Source organism: Lipotes vexillifer, unplaced genomic scaffold (genome assembly GCF_000442215.2).
Source record: "Lipotes vexillifer unplaced genomic scaffold, Lipotes_vexillifer_v1.1 scaffold280, whole genome shotgun sequence".
NCBI classification, from domain to species: domain Eukaryota; kingdom Metazoa; phylum Chordata; class Mammalia; order Artiodactyla; family Lipotidae; genus Lipotes; species Lipotes vexillifer.
Genome location: NW_006773895.1, coordinates 1,896,791 through 1,913,320, shown reverse-complemented (window position 1 = coordinate 1,913,320; position 16,530 = coordinate 1,896,791).

Here is a 16,530-nt window from a genome sequence, read left to right as displayed (position 1 = left end):
TCCTTCACCAACTCTCTTATCATCATCTTAACCTTCACCTTCTTTTCTTAGTCTTGTCCCCTAACAACTTCCTTACTCTCTTTCTTCATGTGGAATACAATTTTCAGAGGATCGTAAGACATATTAGCAACAACGAGGTACAGAGGAGACCCTATTCCATGGCCAGCTCCTCTCACCACTGCAGTACATCCTTAGGAAGGCAAGAGGAGTGAACATAGCTCTATTCTCATGTGTGTACTCTGAGTTAATGTGGTGATGAGGCATTTAGAGCTATTGTTAGAACTACAGTAAGATTTGCATTTACAGAGTATTCAAAACAACATATATTTAGACTAAAAAATGAGTCATGTGTAAGTATAAATGGGGAATTTGCACATTACCTTTAATAAACCTCAATCAAGTATATCTTTTCCTTTGTTCTACATGTGTATATTCTACAAGTACTTTCTATATGTTCTACATGTATACATGTATATATACATGTACTCTGTGTGTGTATGTATATAATATGCTAATTAATACCAATGGTACAGTTAATATTTGGAAAATATCTTTTAATACAAAAGAACTATGATTCCACAGCCCTTTAGGACCCAGAAAAGGTGCAAATATTATGCTAGTTAATATTTGAATTACAAAGTATTACTTTCTTTATGATTATTTTCTGGAGGTTCAATTATAAACCAGAAAATGATCACGGTTTCATTCACATTATATATAAATTTTATTTTCCCTACTGGTTGAGGTGTTTTCATGTATTTTGATTAAAAAATACCATGGAGAATCATTTGCAGGAACAGACATTAATTAAAAGAAAGTCTGTGTCTATGGAGGTGAGGGGAGGTGTGGACTGGCTTCGTGGATTTGATGCATAGAGACAAGGGCCTCAAACACATTGGGGGATCACGATCATGGTCATACTGTAAGTTAGGGGTTTAGAGTTGTTGGCTCAGGAGTCACATTGCCTGGGGTTATGTGCAAATCTACCAACTACTACTAGCTGTGTGACCTTGGGAAAATTATTTAATCTCCCTTTATCTAAATTTCTTTATCTGGAAAATAGTGAGAGTTGTACTATTGCGATTTGTTGTATGAATTTAATTGAGGAAAAACACAAAAATACTTCCAGAGTACCTAAAGCATTGTAAACATGCAATCATATTTCATTGTTACAGTTATAATTATGGCATGAACATCAAGATACAGAAAGATGGAGTCTATTTGTGATTGTATAATTTAAAAACACAATGTAAAATATATTTTGTCATTTACCTGCCAAAGTGTTCCAATCATACATCTAAAGCAATGTTTTCATACTTCTTTGATAGCCTTTGTATTTGTAGACTTTGAAACTAAGGAATGACATAAATCTTAGTTTTTCAGAGCCTCTGCCCTGGGGTCAGACTGAGGCAAATGTGCATTCCAGCTCCATTACCTACCAGGCAGCATAACACAGTGGTTGAGTGCATGAATCCTGACTCTACCACCTGCTGGAAAATGTCTCTGTAAACTTGGGATAACAATACTTACCTCATAATCCTGCTAAAAGGGTTATTACTTGGTATTTGTAAAGAGCTTAGAATAGCATCTAGTACACAGTATGTTATGGGTTTGTTTTAAAAAGTTCTTAGCAGTGTGACCGTGAGACTCTCTGAGCATCAGTTTCCTGATCAGAATAATAATTCCTCTCTCATTGGTTTATGGGGAGGAATAAATGAAATAATATTCATACACTTGGCATATAGTGAGTGTATACTAAAAAAAAGGCCATCATTATTATTAATTCTCCCAATTCTCTATCATGATTTTTCACCACTCCTTACACAAATCCTGTGAAGGGAGTCTCCTAACATGTTCTTCTGTTAAAGGTTTTTCCATTTCCAGAAATGTCTTCTTCTCTCTCCTCTGTGGAGAATCTATCCTTGCAGGACTAGCTTTGTTTCCATTCCCTTAAGATCCACCCTGACATAGTATCCCATCCTTAATATACTGCTCAAAAGGGCTGAACCTAACATTGGTGTTTGTCCATACTGACGCCCCCTGAGACACGGGAGTACAGTGAGGAGAACATAAGCTAGACCATCAGAAAACCTAAGCTTTAAGTCATCATGTACTAGGTGAACCACCCAGTTAGGAAAGATTCTTCTTATCTCTAAAGCTCAGATTCGTCAAGCATAAAACCTATGTTCTTGGTTATCTGGGGCAATTGTCTATCCAATATATCATGTCTCAGGGCTGGTAACAAATTGGTTTGACCAAAGATGGAAGCAAGGTCCAAACAAAGCCCAAATCAGTGGGTAGGTCCCAGGCTGCCTACGTCAAACATCAAAGTCCATCAGACTTACAATAACACCACATGTTTGTACATTTGAGTTTACACATGACTGTAAAGAGATATATAATACTCATTTCCACATGGAAAACTGTGGCTCTGGAATGTTGGAAAGGTCTACAAGATTACTCATCTCTTTATCAATCATTACTAGTTTTATTTTACCTTGCCACCTTACAACAGGCAAAAACCAATGTGACAGAGGGAGAAAGGCTGTCCTGGTATTTGGTCTAGGACATAACAGGGCAAGTGCTAGGAATTAGATTTATTCCAGCATAAACTAAGCCACTTAATTTTGTTCTAAGTTTCGACTTGAACATGTTGTGTCACGTTTATCTTGAGCAGTAGAAGACCACTACATTGATTTACTGTACCCCAGGGGACAGTTTTGGGCATCATAAATAAGGTCTATTTTTTTCTTAATGTTACCCTCCAACCCCCTCTGACCACTCTATGAAATGTTTGCCTGCCCTTCTCTTCTGTCATGTAACTGAGATTTTGTTTTCCTATCTGTCGACTAGCATTCTCATCAGCAATTCCATTCACTAGTCTCTAAGCATGATGGTAATTATTCAAAAAGATCTTTACAATTCTCTCCTTTGTTTTACTGCTGGAGGTACAGATGTCTGCCCCCACCCCCTCCCTGTTTGCTCCATAGTGCCAGATTCTAGACATTTCTACAGTAAGACTAAGCTGTAACATGTTGCAATGTATCACCAAGTTTAGATAATGGCAATCACGCTTTATTTTTCTTCAATAATCTATTATCCTTAATGTCATTGGTGATATTTACTATTGCTGAAAGACAGTAAAAATGATCACCTCTTGCCATGTGAGCAAATCAAAGCCACATCTTCCCTTTGTTTATTACCTGTAGTGACTCTATTTCTTCCCTTGGTGTGTGAATCATTTATATCTTTTCCCTTAGGTCTGGCGAGAAAACTCTGAATAAATCTCTATTAGGCTTTAGGTATTCAAAATTGTTTTAAAACATTTCCTTAAGCTTGTTCTGTGGAATTTTAGCAAGTTTTAGAAAAATCATAAGCATTTATATTTACTGTAAGACATATCAGTCTTATTATGCAAAAGCTCATCATGATTCTTCCATCACTGTTGAGTATACAGTTTTTCCCCAATGTTTACTACTATGTTTTCCTTTTTCTTTAACAGAAGCATCATATGGGCCCAAAAGTCCAAACAGTATTAAAACATATATATATATGTATATGTATACATATGTATACATATACATATATATACAAAAGTATACATATATATATATATATACTTTTAGCAAGAAACAGGCTCTATAAAAATTAAAGTTGACTGAAAGTAGTAATCAATTTTATTCAACTATTAAATATTTGAAAGATACTTTCTAAACAATACTCTGTGTCTAATTATCTATATTTTGAAATTCAGAAAAATTGAGTAAATTGTTAAAGTCAATTAAATTTGTGATGCTAAAATTTGAAGCCAGCTCAATCTGGCTCCCATTTCATAGGTTCTCACTATGTCTGAGATTTGTAGCTGCTCTCCAGAGATTTGGGAGGATTATCCCATAAGTTTTGGTCACAAGTCCATGGAACACAAAAAAAATAAGCTCATAAGAACAAGGTATAGATAGGGGTGGCAAGGGAGACCAGCAGGGAAGTTATAATAGGAAAAGTTTCCTTACCAAATGAGAATCACGAGATCAGAGAGAGAGACTGAGAGAGGGAGAGAGATTCTGCTGACTTTTCAAATCTGTTACCTAAATTAGAGAATTTGTCACTTACTTTCCTTTGATTCAATTTTCTGGGGAAAGTTAGTGTGAGTATAACTCTTGAGACCTTAGTATGGAGGGGAAAAATAGAAACCAGGGTTTCTAGCCCTGGTTCAGAGTATTCTGTAATTTGCCTATGCAAAAGAAAACTAATAGAAAATGGATATACAAATAAATATATCTATATTCATTAGCCAACTTATATTCACTCATATTAGCATTTTGTTATATCTTTTAAATGATGATTTTAGCTTTTCACAATTTTTAAAATAATAGTTTAACATAAAATTATGATCTCTGTGGGAGTTTTTTTGGAGTCCCTGGTAACTATTATGAATAATTATGTATATGGTTATCAGTGTCCCATAAGAAATCAGCAATACCATCTAAATATAACTAGAAGGCAAACTCTCAGCCACCTTCATTATCCCACTTGCTAGATTAATCAACACTTTCCCCTAGCTCTGTAAATCAAACTAACTCATGTTCATAGACACTGTGGTAGGCACTATTCTGAGATGACCCTGAGATTCTGATCCCTTGGTGTACATGTCCTGTATAATCCCTTCCCCTTCTCTATGGGTAGGACTGTGACTATGATGGATTTCACTCCAGTGACTAGGTTGCAATATGGACAAAAGTAAAGTAATTTTGCAAATGGAATTGAGGTCTCAAATCACTGACTGTTAGTTAATCAAAATGGAAATTATCTGGGGTGGGCCTTACCTAATCAGGTGAGTGCTTAAAAGGAGCTGGACCTTCCTGAAAGGGGAGATTTAAAGCATGAGAGAGTCTCCTGCTGGCTTTGGAGAAGCAAAGAGCCATGGTTTGAACTGTGTATGGAGACAGCCAGGTGACAAGGGACAGTGTGTGGCCTCTGGTTGTTGAGAGCAATACCTGGCTGACAGCTAGCAGAAAAATGGTGAGCTTGGAATCAGAGCCCTCTCTTGTGGATATTACAAATGAGAATGTAGTTGGCTAATGTCTTGATTTCAACTCTGTGAAACCCTAAGCAGAGGACCAAGTTGACCTGTCCCAGATTCTTGACCCATGAAAACTGTGAGATAACAAGTATATGATGTTTTAATCTGCTAAATTTGTGGTAATTTCTTACACAGCAATGGAAAACTACAGCTACCAAACACTAGTGACTGGACTACAGGATGGCAAATTCACACTATCGTTATCTCACCAATAGAACTGTATGAGTGAGAAGGGTCAGTTACAATTGTTTCTAAAGCCTTTCATCCTTTTCGTATTTTGTGTATAAATCAATGAAATATTAGAGCATAAGTTAGAGAAGAGTTGTTTCTATTAAAACCATATAGGGCTTCCCTGGTGGTGCAGTGGTTGAGAATCTGCCTGCCAATGCAGGGGACACGGGTTCGAGCCCTGGTCTGGGAAGATTCCACATGCCACAGAGCAACTAGGCCTGTGAGCCACAACTACTGAGCCTGCGTGTATGGAGCCTGTGCTCCGCAACAAGAGAGGCCACGATAGTGAGAGGCCCGCGTACCGCGATGAAGAGTGGCCCCCGCTCGCCGCAACTAGAGAAAGCCCTCGCACAGAAACGAAGACCCAACACAGCCAAAAAAATAAATTAATTAATTAATTAAAAAAAAAATAGACGATTTGGAACAAAACCTTGAGTTTAGGAAAAACAACTTTAGGTAAAATCTTAGGTAAAAACTTTGAGGTAAAATTTGGTTAAAAGAAAATAATTTCTGTCAATTAGTTATAGGTAAGTCAGCTGTAAAGATTAGAATGGGAGAAAATACCCCAAATCTAAAAGAAATCCATAATAAGATTGGTTTCTGTATACCTTTAAGTCCCCTTTGCAGTTTAAAGAGCTATAAGATAGACATAGATATTGATATTTAGATATATAAACTTATAAAAGATATATATTTTTATGTATCCCCATTTAAATCAATTTTATTTAATTAGCTGTATGAGTATAAGGGATTTTCCATATTTACTGAAATATAAGTAAGACAGTTGTTTTGTATTTGAAACTGAAGTTTCGGGACAAAGATATGCTCAGCCTCTAAAACTGGATAATCCACTTCAGGATAGCCATACAGTAGTGAATTGTGTAGTACTTATTACTAATAACAAACTAAGAAGTTTTTTAGATGACATGTTGTTTTACATATTAGAATAGGTCACACATAAAATAATACTTTTTAAAAAAAATTCAGTATACTCTCTTTAGTAGGAAAGAAAGTTTTTCCTTGCATATAACCCAAATGTGTGTCTTAATTTCAGCAAAAGGACTCTATTAAATATGGGGATTTTACAAGCAAAATATATATTTCCCTATTTCTATCTATCTATCTATCTATCTATCATCTATCATTTATCCATCTGTCTGTTCATTTATATAAAAAGATATATATGATCACCACACTCAAAAGAAAAAGTTTGAACAATTCAATCCTACCTAAAATTACACCAATACATATACAAACAATTCCCTCATTATATTCAGATTCATTTGTGTATTCTGAATTTGAGAATTTCTTCAAATCCTGGCTACAACCATAAATGGAAGGACAAAAGAAAATTATAAGATGACAGTCAGTACTAATTCTTGGAACTTCATTGAGTACTTATAATGAGGGAAGCATTTTACACACAATGGTTCTCAAAGTGTGGTCTGTAGACCAGCTGCACCTGATCACCTGGGAACTTATTAGAAATGAAAAATTTGGGAGCCCCACTTTAAACCTAATGAATCAGAAGCTCTGAGGGTAAGGCCTTGAAATCAGCTCCATAACAAGCTGTTTAGGTGATTCTGGGGCAACCTGAATCTTGAGAACAACTGCATTAATAATTCTCAAAATTACTCTGTAGGTTCCTTATTATTATTAATTTAATAGACGGGGACATGAAGCAGTGGTATGTAGCTATAACTGTCAGGGTCCAATCAGGGAAATAGGAATCTCTCCATGTATTTCAAAAAGAGGGGATTTAATAAAGGAAACTGATTACATAAATAATCAAGAAGCTACCCTCAACTCCGGAGTGATGCAGAGAGATGGTACCTTTATCTGAATCTGGAGCTGCCTTGCAGAGCAAAAATAGGTCTGCACCTATGGGTGCCCAGTGAGTGACTGGCTGTCCAAATGGAGCCTTGAGGCATAAAATCTACCAGAGTCCACAAGAAGCAGAGAAATATCAGGCTCTTTCCTCTCAATTTGTCCTCTAGTCATCCATAGTTCCTCCCACTGGCTGCACTTGCCCAGAAATCAGAAAGTAGAGGAGCCCAGGAAATGTAGTTTCCTGCTATAGAAAAGCAGAATAAGAGCAGAGCAGGAAATAGATCTGAGGGCCAACAGGCAAATGGCTCACACAAACGGTTATTTAATTCAGTTTTCCAAAGTAAGTTAGTAGATGGCCGAGCTGGAACTTTAGGCAGGGAGCTTACTCACCAGATTATGGCTCTCTACCACCCTAAGTGAAAGCAGAAACTATTACCAATTCAGCAATAATGGAAAATACTCCAGAAGAATTCGTGGAAAGAACATGTTACACAGTTCAAATATTGAGATCCAGCTGGCATCGAGAAATACATAATTAATAGGTTTTACTAGATAAAGCTTGTATTTTAGATTTCCTTTATGTTTGGTCCAGTCATCTTGGTGTGTTTACAAAGAGGCAAGTAAGATAGAATTCCTGTGGTGGCCATAATTAACAGGAAAATGATCTGATCCTATGACAGTGGATGGTATGTGATGATAAATAGGGCATAGTCACCAAGATCTATATTTCTTCCACTTTGATTGATGCAATGTCTAGAGAAATATTTGTGGGTGTTAATTCTGATGAATGTGTGTTGCACTGTTAGCACACCTTTTAATTGTTAAGCTAATTGGCCTTGCTCTTCCTGAATTACTTTGTAAGTGTGTTTATCTGAGACCATGTTGAAACAGTTTGGGCCTGCAAGAGAATTGTTTTCTTGTACCGCTTAAAATAAACCTGGCTTGTTGAGCTATTGTTTTACCCATCCCTCTTGCTCTTTTTCAATTTAGAGAGAACTCTCAGAGGTAAACCACAGGAAGGCTCACACATGAAAATTCCCTGAGGTCAAAGCTAGTAGCTGTGCCAACTTGAAGACTCTAGGCATATGACAGTTCTTTGGTAGTTAGTTTTCACATTGCCTGCCAAATGGGAATTTGAGATAAGCAAGGCAAACATTGGGCTTCTTGCAGCTTTACTTGTGAAGGTGAAAAATGAAGACGCTTCTAATTAGCAACAAATGGTTTGTAACAACAGTTTGAATTCCAAGTCCTGTGGTTGGTAAAGCATACATATGGAAGTATAGTTAGGCTCAGTTGCCAACATTTACAACCCATTTCCTTTCTGCAATATTGGAATCCGTATGGGTATTAGGGAGATACAATTATTGTCAAAGCGACTTCCATATTTATAGGACAAGATAGTTAAGCTTGGGCACCTTTTTAAGATGTATTCAGGCTTAGTTTCAAAGTCCATAATCCACTTAGTTAAGGCAGAATATTAATAGGTGAATGCCTCGACGTGATTTATTTTCTCTCTTAAAATATGATAAAATTTACATGTTAAAATATCCTAAAGCAACTCAAGAATAAAAATTGTAGGTGTTCAAGGGAAGCAAATTTTAGCATTAAAATAAAATTTTCGTAACAGTTTGACCAAACGGAAAGAAGCAATCCAGAGAAATGGAGATTTGCCTTTATGTCTCTATTACAATAAACACAGCACATGGATTTAAGTTAGCACGTAGCAACAGTAATTAAATTTATGAGTGTCCTTAGAGGTGAAGGTTTAAACTGTGAAATTCAATTCTAAAAATTATTATAATTATATATATATAAAGTATGGGATGAACAGTAGTAACATTTTTGAAAAAAGCAGTATAAACAGGCCTTAATTTTTTTAGGGTTCTTTGAGTGATATATATTTTTAAAATTTGTACTGTTTCATTACCCACTATAATTTTCAATACAACATATTATTTTCAAAAAGGCAAGATATTTCACAATAGGTAGATATTACTAAAATAATCTGTATGGTTCTGCATTCATATTAGTAAACATAACAAATGAACATACCTGTATTTATTTATCTTTGCTTTTCAAAAATTTCAATCAGTAAGAATTTACAGTAGCCTCCATAATATGAATAAGCAAAAAAATACATTTAGTGGTTTGCACATGTTTTAAAACTCAATTAAAAATTTTAAGTTTAAATTGTTATATTTGCAGAGATTAGTATTTTCTAATACTACTCAATTGATATTAATTGAGAACAAAGGAAGACATCATAAACAATTATAACTTTAGGGCTTTATTTGTTAAAATCTCATTTACTACTTTTGGTATATTACAATGAACATTAGCTATGTGATCCTCATCTCTGCAGTTAAATTTGGGGTAGAATATATAAAGACAACCTTTGATAACTATTACACTTTTATAATTGTTTCTTCTAGCCCCTTGGGAATCATATTCTTTTGAGCCAGTTCAGAGTTTTGTGAATTCATTGCCATATTTAAAGTATATATTGAAATTTTGAATGGTAAACTCATAATTGATAATTAAGGGAAAAAAATGGTGTGCCTATACCACAGGTAAGTTTCTCTGGGAAGTGTATTCTGAGTTAAATATTGATATGCAGGAAGTTTATTAGGATATGTTCTTGGAGTCCCCACCTATGGAAGGAAAGGGAAGGAAGTAGGATTGGGCAGTAAGGAAGCTGGGCTGCAGTCTCAACAAAGGCCTCAGCTGACCCCATGATGAGCTCTGAGATTAAGATAGTTGGGGGAGGGACTGAGCCTTTATCTCCTTATATTGATTAGTCACTGGATATGGGCTGCCTAGGAAAGAGGGCATCATCTTTTGTGAGGCAACTTTCTTTAGACAAGGCAATAACAAAATGCCTACAGTTGAGGGCTGTCTGCTCAAAGCACTACATACAACTCAGGGAAACCATCTATCAGTCTTGAAGGGGAATTTGCCTGATGTACCATGCTGTCCACCACAGGTTTCTGTAAACTTTCTGTAGAGAAATCAAGGAAACAATCCCATTTACCATCACACCAAAAAGTATAAAATAAGTAGCAATAAACCTACCTAAGGAAGCAAAAGACTTGTACTCCAAAAACTGTAATGCTGATGAAAGAAATTGAAGATGGCACAAACAGATGGAAAGATATATCATGTTCTTGGATCAGAAGAATCAATACTGTTAAAATGATCATACTATCCAAGGCAATCTACAGGTTCAATGCAATCCCTATCAAATTACCAATAGCATTTTTCACAGAACTAGACCAAATTTTTTTTTTTTTTTTAATTTGTGTGGAAACACAAAAGATCTGGAAGAGCCAAAACAATCTTGGGAAAGAAGAATGGAGCTGGAGGAATCACTCCCTAACTTCAGACTATACTACAAAGCTGCAGTAATCAAAAGGGTATGGTACTGGCACAAAAACAGACATATAGATCAATGCATCAAGATAGAAATCCCAGAAATCAACCTATGTACTTTTGGTCAATTAATCTATGACAAAAGAGGCAAGAATATATAATAAAGAAAGTCTCTTCCACAAGTAGTGCTGGGAAAAATGGGCAGCTACATGTAAAAGAATGAAATTAGAGCATTTTCTCATACCATATACAAAAATAAACTCAAAATGGATTACAGACCTAAATATAAGACTGTATACTATAAAACTTTTAGAGGAAAACATAAGCAGAGCATGTTTTGACATAAATCACAGCAATATTTTTTTGAATACATCTCCTAGAGTAATGAAAATAAAAACAAAAATAAACAAATCGGACCTAATTAGACTTAAAGGTTTTTGCACAGCAAAGGAAACCATAAACAAAACAAAAGACAGCTTACAGTCTTGGAGAAAATATTTGCAACCAATGTTTCCAACAAGAGATTAATTTCCATATTATACAAATAGCTCATACAGCTTAATATAAAAAATAAAAAAAATTATCAAAAAATGGGCAGAAGGGCTTCCCTGGTGGCGCAGTGGTTGAGAGTCTGCCTGCCGATGCAGGGGACACGGGTTTGTGCCCCGGTCTGGGAAGATCCCACATGCTGCGGAATGGCTGGGCCCGTGAGCCATGGCCACTGAGCCTGCACGTCCGGAGCCTTTGCTCTGCAACGGGAGAGGCCACAACAGTGAGAGGTCCGCGTACAGCAAAAAAAAAAAAAAAAATTGGGCAGACCTAAACAGACATTTCTCCAAAGAAGACATGCAGATGACAAATAGGCACATGAAAAGATGCTCAATTTCACTAATTATTAGAGGTTCCTTAAAAAACCAAAAATAAGAGTTACTATATGATCCTGCAATTGCATTCCTGGGCATATATCCAGAGAAAACTCTAATTTGAAAAGAAACATGCACCCAGTATTCATAAAAGCATTATTTAGTATAATAGCCAAGACATGGAAGCAACCTAAATGTACATTGACAGATGAATGGATAAAGAAGGTGTGGCACATATATACAATGGAATATTACTCAGCCACAAAAAATGAAATAATACCATTTGCAGCAATATGGATGGACCTAGAGATTATCATACTAAGCGAAGTGAATCAGACAGAGAAAGACAAATATAATATGATATCATTTATATGTGGAATCTAAAAAAATGATACATATGAACTTATTTACAAAACAGAAATATACTCACAGACATAGAAAACAAACTTATGGTTATCAAAGAGGGTAGCAGGAGGGCAGGGGGGAAAGATAATTTAGGAGTTTGAGATTAACATATACATACTACTATATGTAAAGTAGATAAACAGCAAGGACCTACTGTACAGCACAGGGAAATATACTCAATACCTTGTAATAACCTATAATGGAAAAGAATCTGAAAAAGAATATATATATATAAAACTGAATCACTTTGCTGTACACTTGAATCTAATATAACACTGTAAATTAGCTATACTTCAATAAAAAAAACTTTCTGTAGGATTCATAAACGAAATGTAAAAGTATTGAAAGTCAACCTACAATTTTTTCACTACTTTTTCATTCACCAAAAATTTATTGCTATATTTTCCATTCCTTAACTCAATACTTTGCACAGTAAGAACTCAATAAATATTTATTGAACGAATGTATGAATACGTAATGGTCACATTGAAGGAGAGGAAGCATTTGTGCTGAGACTTGCTCAAAGAGGTATTAAGTGCTGTTTTCATTCCAACTAAAGTTTGTTTAAGAATTTATCTCAACCGATTTGCTTATTTCTACTCCTGTCTCCTCATTTGACTGTGTACTTTAAGAAGGAAATAACTGTTTTTTCATGTTCATAATCACAGAATTTAGCAGTTTCTTGCATACAGAAAACATGGAATAATATTTTTTGTATCCATGGAAGGTTTAGGATGGTCCATGAATGTTGTGGCAAGTGATGTGAATTTTCTATTAAAGACAGTGAAGGGATTGCCATTTAAAAAATAAATAACATGAAGAGTTTGAAGTTTGAGGAAATAGTATGGAAGATGGATTGGAAGACTGAATTACACTGAGCACAACTGGTAGGTTACTGCAAGAATTCAGACAGGAATGGGAAGTCTGAGATAAAGCAGAAGTGAGGGTGCTGTGGGGTGGTCTTAGTCATTTTTTGGCAATAGACTGGGTGTGTGTGTGAAGGAGGAGGATGTGGAACTAAAAACGGAGAGTGGATTATTAGTATGTGGTAGAATTAAGCATCTTCATAAGAAAGGGGGAAACAGCACTTGATTTAAAAAATTCAGTGTTCATTACTTGGAACTGAAATTGTTGTAACTTCTTGTCCCACTCTGCTCATCCACCACTTCTCCAACTATAATTTGATAGGACACTTCTGGTAAAGCGTTCTATTAGGCCAGAGTTTAAGAGCATTTTCAGTAAAGTTTAATGATCTAGCATTTTTGTTACGTTTTGACAAGAAGTAATTAACATTTAATTATTCTTTTCTAAAATTTTAAAATACAAGAGTCATCACTTTAGTGCCTCTGCTTTATAAGGCAGGTTGTTTCAGAGAATGATGTGATCAGCTTCCTACACAAACAAAATTAGGTTATTTTGCTGTTCTCCTACCCTCCCTGCCACCCTTCTTTCGTTCTCTTTTTCTTCTAACCCTTCTTTCCTTCTGTTCCTACTTTTCTACTCCTTTAACCAAACAAGGAATTTGGGATTTGATATTCTTCTTTCCCTTCTCATTTGATATACAAATAGCATCATATTTTAGAGTAGATGAAGAAATGATGGTCTAGCAAGCAATGCTTGACAATATGTATTCACTTAGACATAATATGAGAAAACAGTGTATGATAACCAATACTAATAATGAGGAGGAAGAGGAGAAATCAAAATTTAACTTTCCATTTAAATCAAGCCTACATTTGTGTTATCCTAATTATTTGGTGCATTGCTATATATACCCATTTTTGGTGTACTAATTTTTAGACTTTATTTCTACTAGTAAATGTAAATATACTCATGGAAAATGGGTTTAGGGTAAATTCAATGTTCACTGCTTTTGGCCCACTAATTCCTATATGAAAATATGGTTGTAAATAAAATATCTCACATTATATTAATTTGTATGTACCAAATGTATGTAAATATGATGTTTCTGTGGTAGAAATCATTGAGCTAAAAACAATCCAAATATTCATGAACTATTAAGCTGGGACTGAAATTTTGGCTCACAGGACATTCCAGATGTGATGAAGTAGTCATGTAGTGGAGTAAAAAATTAAAAAAAAATACAAAGTCGTATGTCAGGCTGGTTTGCTTGTTTGTTTAACCATCAAAATTTGAATACCCTTGAGTTGTTAAAATTATTTCACATGTCCTAGAAAATAAGACTTTAAATTCCCTCACTCTGTGTGTGTGTGTGTGTATGTGTGTGTGTGTGTGTGTGTGATACCAAGGGTATGCAACAGCTCAGTGGTCTCAGTTACAGGCACTGAATGACACTGGGGTAGCCAAGAGGAGATAGCAAATGGACGCCAGATTGAAATTACATGTTATCTGGATCTGAAATACCGTTTCACACTCACTGCTATAAATGCTAAAAATATGTTCTTTTTTTAAACTAAGCGACTTTCTAGTTTGTTTCTTCACCCATGGCTATATGGCTATACTTGAGCAAGGTATGACAAGTTGTAGGCCTTCTTTTTTTTATTTTGTTTATTTTAAACAAGATATTTTCTGAAGTAACAGTTTGTAGAAAACAAAATGTTATTTGCATGTACTTCTCATCTCTTTAAAGTCAAGTTATCAGAAGGCATTTCATGAAAGGGAAAGTTATACCATATTCAATCTGTCCATTTTCATATATGTCTTCTCTCTGATTTAGGATCAAAGAATCAGAAGCATAAGAATTCACATCACTGCAATCAATCATCTCTACCCACTTTAATTTAAAAAGTGAAAGAATTCTAAAACTTACCTATATTTTGTGTTTTAAATATAAATTTGATACATCCTGCCTAGCATTTAATTTTAAATATTGTTCAAATTACAAAAGTTAATATGAAAAATACATATAAAAAATTAAACTGTTATTCAAATGTTCTTATAACAGTCATCTATAAATGGCTTGGCACACCTTTTGACTTTTATTATTACAGAATGTTTTAGTAATAGTTTTCTAAAATAACATTTTAGCCAATAAGTGTAATGTTCAATATACTTATTGAATATTTTTATTAAACTAAACTTTTTGTAAATTCAGACATCGACAATCCTGATATCCATCTCTAAGAGTATTTAAAGGCAGGATAGTAATCTATATGTACATATACCCTGAACATTTCAATATTTGTTTTTTTTTAAATTTTATTGAAGTATAGTTGATTTACAATGTTGTGTTAATTGCTGCTGTACTGCAAAGTGATTCAGTTATACATATGTATATACTTTTTCATATTCTTTTCCATTATGGTTTATCACAGGATATTAAATACAGTTCCCTGTGCTATAGAGTAGGACCTTCTTGTTTATCCATCCTATATATAATAGCTTGCATCTGCTAATCCAAAACTCCCAATCCTTCCCTCCTCCCACCTCCTTGGCAACCACAAATCTGTTCTCTATGTCTGTGACTCTGTTTCTGTTTTGTAGATATGTTCATTCATGTAGTATTTTAGATTCCACATATAAGTGATATCATATGGTATTTGTCTTTTTCATTCTGATTTACATCACTTGGTATGCTAATCTCTAGGTCCATCCATGTTACTGCAAATGGCATTATTTCATTCTTTTTTATGGCTGAGTAATATTCCATAGTGTGTATATACCACATCTTCTTTACCATTTCAACTGTTGATGGACATTTAGGTTGTTTCCATGGCTTAGCTATTGTATATAGTGCTGCTATGAACATAGGGGTGCATGTATGTTTTTGATCTATAGTTTTGTCTGGATATATACCCAGGAGAGGGGTTACTGGATCATATGTCACCTCTATTTAGTTCTTTAAGGAACTTCCATACTGTTTTCCATAGTGACTATACCAATTTACAATCCTGTCAACAGTGTGGGAGGGTTCCTTTTTCTCCAAACCGCCTCCAGCATTTGTTATTTGTAGACGTTTTAATAATGGACATTCTGACTGGTGTGAGGTAGTACCTCACTGTAGTTTTGATTTGCATTTCTCTAATAATTAGTGATGATTAACATATTTTCATGTGCCTATTGGCCATCTATATGTCTTCTTTGAAGAAATATGTATTTAGGTCTTCTGCTCATTTTTTGATTGGGTTGTTTGTTTTTTTGTTATTGAGTTGTATGAGCTGTTTGTATATTTTGGATGTTAATCCCTCATTTGCAAAAATCTTCTCCGAGATCGTAGGTTGTCTTTTTGTTTTGTTTTGTTTTGTTTTGTTTTTGGCTTCCTTTGCTGTGTAAAACTTATAAGTTTGATTAGGCCCCATTTATTTTTGCTTTTATTTCTATTGCCTTGGGAGACTGACCTAAGAAAACATTGCTACGATTTACGTCAGAGAATGTTTTGCCTATGTTTTCTTCTAGGAGTTTTATGGTGTTGTGACTTATATTTCAGTCTTTAAGCCATTTCGAGTTTATTTTTGTGTATGGTGTGAACATGTACTCTTACTTCATTGATTTGGGTGAATATTTGTTTCTTTGTTCAAGTTGCTCCACTTATTCTCCTAACAGTTCATATTTACTTCCGATTTAAAATCTACTCTGTTCTCTCTGCTCCACTTTTCCATTCAAAGACTACCAATAATTTAAAAGTCAGCTCAAGTGCCACCTGAGCTTCCTTCCCCATTGTTTCAGGTTACATTTTATTTCCCATATCTAATTTTCAATGCAGTTAGTATGCATAACTTATTTTGGCACTTAAAATTTATTACCTTAAGGTGCAATGATAATAGCTATAGC